Genomic DNA, 7,500 nt, shown 5'->3' on the forward strand with positions numbered 1-7,500 from the left:
TCTGCCGCCAGGGGGGGGGGGGGGTGGGGGGGGGGGGGGGGGGGGCAAGCCAGCCGGCCGGGGGCGCCCGGCGCCGATCCGGCGCTTACTCGACACGCTCGAGCATCCGAACCCGTCTTATCTACGGGACCGCCGTTGCCACTTGAACACCTTTCGCCGAGAGTATCCGGGCACCCCACCTACCCGCCGGAATCACGAACCACGAGGTAGAAGTCAGGAACCAACAGGAGAAGTCGTGAACTAAATGGCGAATTCATGAACCAAACGGAGAGAAGTCATGAACCGAGCGGTTTAGGGTCAGGGTGAGGGTTGTTAGGGTGAGGCCGTTAGGGTGAGGCCGTTGCTTCGAGCGGGAAGATGGGCAGCCCCGCCCCCCCCCCCCCCCCCCCCCCCCCCCGTTGGGTGGAAGGAAACCTCTGCTGCGGGCCCGGCAACCATCCCGAACGGACCCGCTGGGTCCAAATGTCTGCCGCGGGCGGTCCTGCTGCGGTCGCGGGTTCGTTGGAAACCTCTCCTGCTGCTGGCATGGCCACCCTCCCCCCCCCGCCCGACTGACGACCCTGCGGGCCCGGCGACCCGGTGTCCCGTTGCCGCGCGGGGAGTGATCCTCGGGGCCGTGCCGGGCGGGCCCAGCGACACGAAGAGAGTGGGGGGGGGGTCGGAGGGAGTGGCACTGGGGAGAGAGGGGTGGGGGAGAGAGTGCCCCCCCCCCCCCCCCCCCCATTAGGGGCGAGTTTATGCAGTCATCAGAGTTTATACCTAACCTCATGATGCTTTATTAGCCGGATAGGCTGTCTGACCTCGCCCCCAGTCCCTACTCCTTCCACTGGATTCTTCTTATACCCTCTTTTTCTTCGTGCCCCCCCCCCCCCCCACGCAGGGAGGGTTCCAAGAGGGAGGAGGGAGGGAGGGAGTCCCGGGGCCGTGAGAGAGAGAGAGAGCCTCATTAGCTGCTAGGTTCACCTCATTAGCTGCTAGCTAACGCGTCAGACCTTTTACATTCTTTAGAGGATTGAAACCTCAGGGCCTTTAACCCCCGTTCACCGTTTACACTCAACGATCCTTCCGAACAAAACCCTTACACATCTGTCCGTCCAACTGACCCCCGAGATACCTAACACGCAGATTAACACGTCAGCGGTGATCGGCGTGTCATAGAGGAGTCACAAAGACGGGCAAAATAGAGTGGTTGAATAAAAAATACTCACTCAATTGGCCGTGATTTAACGTAGCACACAATGATGCAAAGCCCATGCAAAGTCCAGTGGCCCAAGCAAACAAATAAGATAGATCTGGCTCGGCGTTCCTCATCTCCACATCGTCACCCAGCACGCCGACGCCCAATAACAATTCCCCCGCAAATTGTGCACCTCGAGCGGCAGTACTTTAAACGGCGCCGTCTTCGGCGTGGACGGCATGAACCAAGTCGGCAAGCATCGTCACCCAGCACACAGACGTCCACTAACAATTCCTCCCCCCTGCAAATTGCGCGCCGCGAACGGCAGTACTTTCAAGTATGCCGCCTTCGGCGGGGACATCGTGAACCAAATCGGCAGGCAGGCGTCGTCAGCCGGTCGACCGACCCCCAGTTGCATTGCCCCAACGGCCATTGTGCACTTCGAACAGAACAGTGCTTTTAAAATATTCCGCCTGCCGCGTGTACATCATGAAACAAATGGAAAGGACGAACCGGGCGTGCAACCGATGCACGGAGAGTGACAGGTCGTCAAGCAAGTCCGTGGCAATCCGTCGGCCGACTCGGCCGCGGCCAGCAGAGGCGTTTTGGCCCGGGCGCGCCGAACTTTGCGCGCCCTCGGTATGCGTAACACTAGCACATGCCTTCAAAACTCACTACAAAATAACCCCAAAGTATGCCGCCTTCCCCGTGGGCCTTGTTACCAATATCTTGCCCTGCTTCCTGATGCCCTTATGGGGTCGGCTCTGTTCTTGCAGAACCCTCAGGTGGTGCAGAGTCTGGGCCATTTTATCAATATCTTGCCCTGATTCCTGATGCCCTTATGGGGTCGGCTCTGTTCTTGCAGAACCCTGAGGTGGTGCAGAGTCTGCGCCTTGTTATCAATATCTTGCCCTGCTTCCTGAAACCCTTATGGGGTTGGTTCTGTTACAAAACCCTCAGGTGGTGCAGAGTCTGGGCCACTTTATAAATAACTCTGCCTGCATTAGGGTCAGGGTTAGGGTTAGGGTTAGGGTTAGGGTTAGGGTTAGGGTTAGGGTTAGGGTTAGGGTTAGGGTTAGGGTTAGGGTTAGGGTTAGGGTTAGGGTTAGGGTTAGGGTTAGGGTTAGGGTTAGGGTTAGGGTTAGGGGTAGGGGTAGGGGTAGGGGTAGCGGTAGGGGTAGGGGTAGGGGTAGGGGTAGTTTGAACTACTGCCGCTCCAGGCGCGCACTGTGCGTGGGTAATTTTCAGTGGGCGTCGGTGTGCTGGGTGACGATGCCGCCCAGACTCTGCACCACCTGAGGGATCTGCAAGAACAGAGCCGAACCCGCAAGGGTATCGGGAAGCAGGGCAAGATATTGATAACAAGGCCCAGACTCTGCACCACCCGAGGGTTCTGCAAGAACAGAGCCGACCCCATAAGGGTATCAGGAAGCAGGGTGAGATAGTGACACCATTTGTAAAACCGGCAAATCCCACCCAGGAAACATTGCAAAAATTGGCCTCTAATGCTGGAACGTGGGTAAAGCCAAACAAACACGACACGTTTTAAAAGAACGTTACTAAAACAGCCTGGGATATGCCCATGACAAAGGATAGGCCGAACCTCACCAGAAAAAAAGAGAGGGAGACCACGGCAGAGCTGAGGGATAAACATGAGATGGTGATAAAACCAGCAGACGAGGGGAGCAGTAGGGTTACAAATTAATGTCAATATGGGGCCTGCTCCCACTGGGTAATAGACAAAAACATAGAACAGGGTGACAGGAGAGACTGGATAGCACAGAGGATAACCCGTGAGCGAAATAATGGGGTGTATGCAGTTCAATGTAAGGAGTGTACCTTACGGTACATAGGGGAAACAGGTAAAACAGCCTCAGCGGTGATCGACGTGTCAAAGAGGAGTCACAAAGACGGGCAAAATAAAGTGGTTGATTATAGACAATAGACAATAGACAATAGGTGCAGGAGTCGGCCATTCAGCCCTTCGAGCCAGCACCGCCATTCAATGCGATCATGGCTGATCACTCTCAATCAGTACCCCGTTCCTGCCTTCTCCCCATACCCCCTCACTCCGTTATCCTTAAGAGCTCTATCCAGCTCTCTCTTGAAAGCATCCAACGAACTGGCCTCCACTGCCTTCTGAGGCAGAGAATTCCACACCTTCACCACTCTCTGACTGAAAAGGTTCTTCCTCATCTCCGTTCTAAATGGCCTACCCCTTATTCTTAAACGGTGGCCCCTTGTTCTGGACTCCCCCAACATTGGGAACATGTTTCCTGCCTCTAATGTGTCCAATCCCCTAATTATCGTATATGTTTCAATAAGATCCCCCCTCATTCTTCTAAATACCAGTGTATACAAGCCCAATCGCTCCAGCCTTTCAACATACGACCGTCCCGCCATTCCGGGAATTAACCTAGTGAACCTACGCTGCACGCCCTCCATAGCAAGAATATCCTTCCTCAAATTTGGAGACCAAAACTGCACACAGTACTCCAGGTGCGGTCTCACCAGGGCCCGCTACAACTGTAGAAGGACCTCTTTGCTCCTATACTCAACTCCTCTGGTTACGAAGGCCAACATTCCATTGGCTTTCTTCACTGCCTGCTGTACCTGCATGCTTCCTTTCATTGACTGATGCACTAGGACATCCAGATCTCGTTGAACTCCCCCTCCTCCTAACTTGACACCATTCAGACAATAATCTGCCTTTCTACTCTTACTTCCAAAGTGAATAACCTCGCACTTATCTACATTAAACTGCATCTGCCATGTATCCGCCCACTCACACAACCTGTCCAAGTCATCCTGCAGCCTTATTGCATCTTCCTCACAATTCACACTACCCTCCAGCTTAGTATCATCTGCAAATTTGCTAATGGTACTTTTAATCCCTCCGTCTAAGTCATTAATGCATATCGTAAATAGCTGGGGTCCCAGCACCGAACCTTGCGGTACCCCACTGGTCACTGCCTGCCATTCCGAGAGGGACCCATTTATACCCACTCTTTGCTTTCCGTCTGTCAACCAATTTTCTATCCATGTCAGTACCCTACCCCCAATACCACGTGCCCTAATTTTGCCCACTAATCTCCTATGTGGGAGCTTGTCGAAGGCTTTCTGAAAGTCGAGGTACACCACGTCCACTGACTCTCCCCTGTCAATTTTCCTAGTTACATCCTCAAAACATTCCAGTAGATTTGTCAAGCATGATTTCCCCTTCGTAAATCCATGCTGACTCGCAATGATCCTGTTACTGCTATCCAAATGCTCAGCAATTTCGTCTTTTCTAATTGACTCCAGCATCTTCCCCACCACTGATGTCAGACTAACTGGTCTATAATTACCCGTTTTCTCTCTCCCTCCCTTCTTAAAAAGTGGGATAACATTTGCTATCCTCCAATCCACAGGAACTGATCCTGAATCTATATAGAACATTGAAAAATGATCTCCAATGCTTCCACTATTTCTAGAGCCACCTCCTTAGGTACCCTGGGATGCAGACCATCAGGCCCTGGGGATTTATCAGCCTTCAGTCCCATCAGTCTACCCAAAACCATTTCCTGCCTAATGTGGATTTCCTTCAGTTCCTCCATCACCCTAGGTTCTCCGGCCCCTAGAACATTTGGGAGATTGTGTGTATCTTCCTCAGTGAAGACAGACCCAAAGTAACGGTTTAACTCGTCTGCCATTTCTTTGTTCCCCATAATAAATTCCCCCGTTTCTGTCTTCAAGGGACCCACATTTGCCTTGACTATTTTTTTCCTCTTCACGTACCTAAAAAAACTTTTGCTATCCTCCTTTATATTATTGGCTAGTTTACCCTCGCACCTCATCTTTTCTCCCCGCATTGCCTCTTTAGTTAACTTTTGATGCTCTTTAAAAGAGTCCCAATCCTCTGTCTTCCCACTCTTCTTTGCTATGTTATACCTCCTCTCCTTAATTTTTATGCTGTCCCTGACTTCCCTTGTCAGCCACAGGTGTCTCTTACTCCCCTTAGAGTCTTTCCACCTCTTTGGAATAAATTGATCCTGCAACCTCTGCATTATTCCCTGGAATACCTGCCATTGCTGTTCTACCGTCTTCCCTGCTAGGGCCTCCTTCCAGTCAATTTTGGCCAGCTCCCGCCTCATGCCTCTGTAATCCCCTTTGCTATACTGTAATACAGACACTTCCGATTTTCCCTTCTACCTTTCCATTTGCAGAGTAAAACTTATCGTGTTGTGATCACTGCCTCCTAACGGCTCTTTTACCTCTAGTCCCCTTATCAGATCAGGATCATTAAAAACACTCACTCTATTGGCCGTGATTTAACCTAGCACACAGTGTTGCAAAGCCCATGCAAAGTCCAGTGGGCCAAGCAAACAAATAAGATAGATCTGGCTCGGCGTTCCACATCTCCACATCGTCACCCAGCACGCCGACGCCCATTAACAATTCCCCCGCAAATTGTGCACCTCGAGCGGCAGTACTTTAAACGGCGCCGTCTTCGGCGTGGACGGCATGAACCAAGTCGGCAAGCATCGTCACCTAGCACACAGACGTGCACTAACAATTCCTCCCCCCGCAAATTGCGCGCCGCGAACGGCGGTACTTTCAAGTATGCCGCCTTCGGCGGGGACATCGTGAACCAAATCGGCAGGCAGGCGTCGTCAGCCGGTCGACCGACCCCCAGCTGCATTTCCCCAACGGACATTGTGCACTTCGTACAGAACAGTGCTTTTAAAATATTCCGCCTGCCGCGTGGACATCATGAACCAAATGAGCAGGCAGGCATCATATCATATCATATCATACACATACAGCCGGAAACAGGCCTTTTCGGCCCTCCAAGTCCGTGCCGCCCAGCGATCCCCGTACATTAACATTATCCTATACCCACTAGGGACAGTCAGCCCCCAGCACAACGACGCCCCCGCTAACAATTCCCCACGCACATGGTGCGCTCGAGCTGCAGCACTTTAAAGTACGCCGCCTTCGGCGGGGACATCGTGAACCAAAGGAGCAGGCAGCCATGGTCACCGCCAGCACAACGACGGCGCCGCTAACAATTCCCCGCGCACCTTGTGCGCTCGAGCTGCAGTACTTTAAAGTACGCCGCCTTCGGCGGGGACATCGTGAACCAAAGGAGCAGGCAGCCATGGTCACCGCCAGCACAACCACGGCGCCGCTAACAATTCCACGCGCACCTTGTGCGCTCGAGCTGCAGTACTTTAAAGTACGCCGCCTTCGGCGGGGACATCGTGAACCAAAGGAGCAGGCAGCCATGGTCACCGCCAGCACAAGCACGGCGCCGCTAACAATTCCCCGCGCACCTTGTGCGCTCGAGCTGCAGTACTTTAAAGTACGCCGCCTTCGGCGGGGACATCGTGAACCAAAGGAGCAGGCAGCCATGGTCACCGCCAGCACAACCACGGCGCCGCTAACAATTCCCCGCGCACCTTGTGCGCTCGAGCTGCAGTACTTTAAAGTACGCCGCCTTCGGCGGGGACATCGTGAACCAAAGGAGCAGGCAGCCATGGTCACCGCCAGCACAAGCACGGCGCCGCTAACAATTCCCCGCGCACCTTGTGCGCTCGAGCTGCAGTACTTTAAAGTACGCCGCCTTCGGCGGGGACATCGTGAACCAAAGGAGCAGGCAGCCATGGTCACCGCCAGCACAACCACGGCGCCGCTAACAATTCCCCGCGCACCTTGTGCGCTCGAGCTGCAGTACTTTAAAGTACGCCGCCTTCGGCGGGGACATCGTGAACCAAAGGAGCAGGCAGCCATGGTCACCGCCAGCACAAGCACGGCGCCGCTAACAATTCCCCGCGCACCTTGTGCGCTCGAGCTGCAGTACTTTAAAGTACGCCGCCTTCGGCGGGGACATCGTGAACCAAAGGAGCAGGCAGCCATGGTCACCGCCAGCACAACCACGGCGCCGCTAACAATTCCACGCGCACCTTGTGCGCTCGAGCTGCAGTACTTTAAAGTACGCCGCCTTCGGCGGGGACATCGTGAACCAAAGGAGCAGGCAGCCATGGTCACCGCCAGCACAAGCACGGCGCCGCTAACAATTCCCCGCGCACCTTGTGCGCTCGAGCTGCAGTACTTTAAAGTTCGCCGCCTTCGGCGGGGACATCGTGAACCAAAGGAGCAGGCAGCCATGGTCACCGCCACCACAACCACGGCGCCGCTAACAATTCCCCGCGCACCTTGTGCGCTCGAGCTGCAGCGCTTTAAAGTTCGCCGCCTTCGGCGGGGACATCGTGAACCAAAGGAGCAGGCAGGCAGGCAGCGTCACCCCCAGCACAACGACGCCGCCGCTAACAATTCCCCAC

Source organism: Rhinoraja longicauda, unplaced genomic scaffold, assembly GCF_053455715.1.
Source record: "Rhinoraja longicauda isolate Sanriku21f unplaced genomic scaffold, sRhiLon1.1 Scf000166, whole genome shotgun sequence".
NCBI lineage: Eukaryota > Metazoa > Chordata > Chondrichthyes > Rajiformes > Arhynchobatidae > Rhinoraja > Rhinoraja longicauda.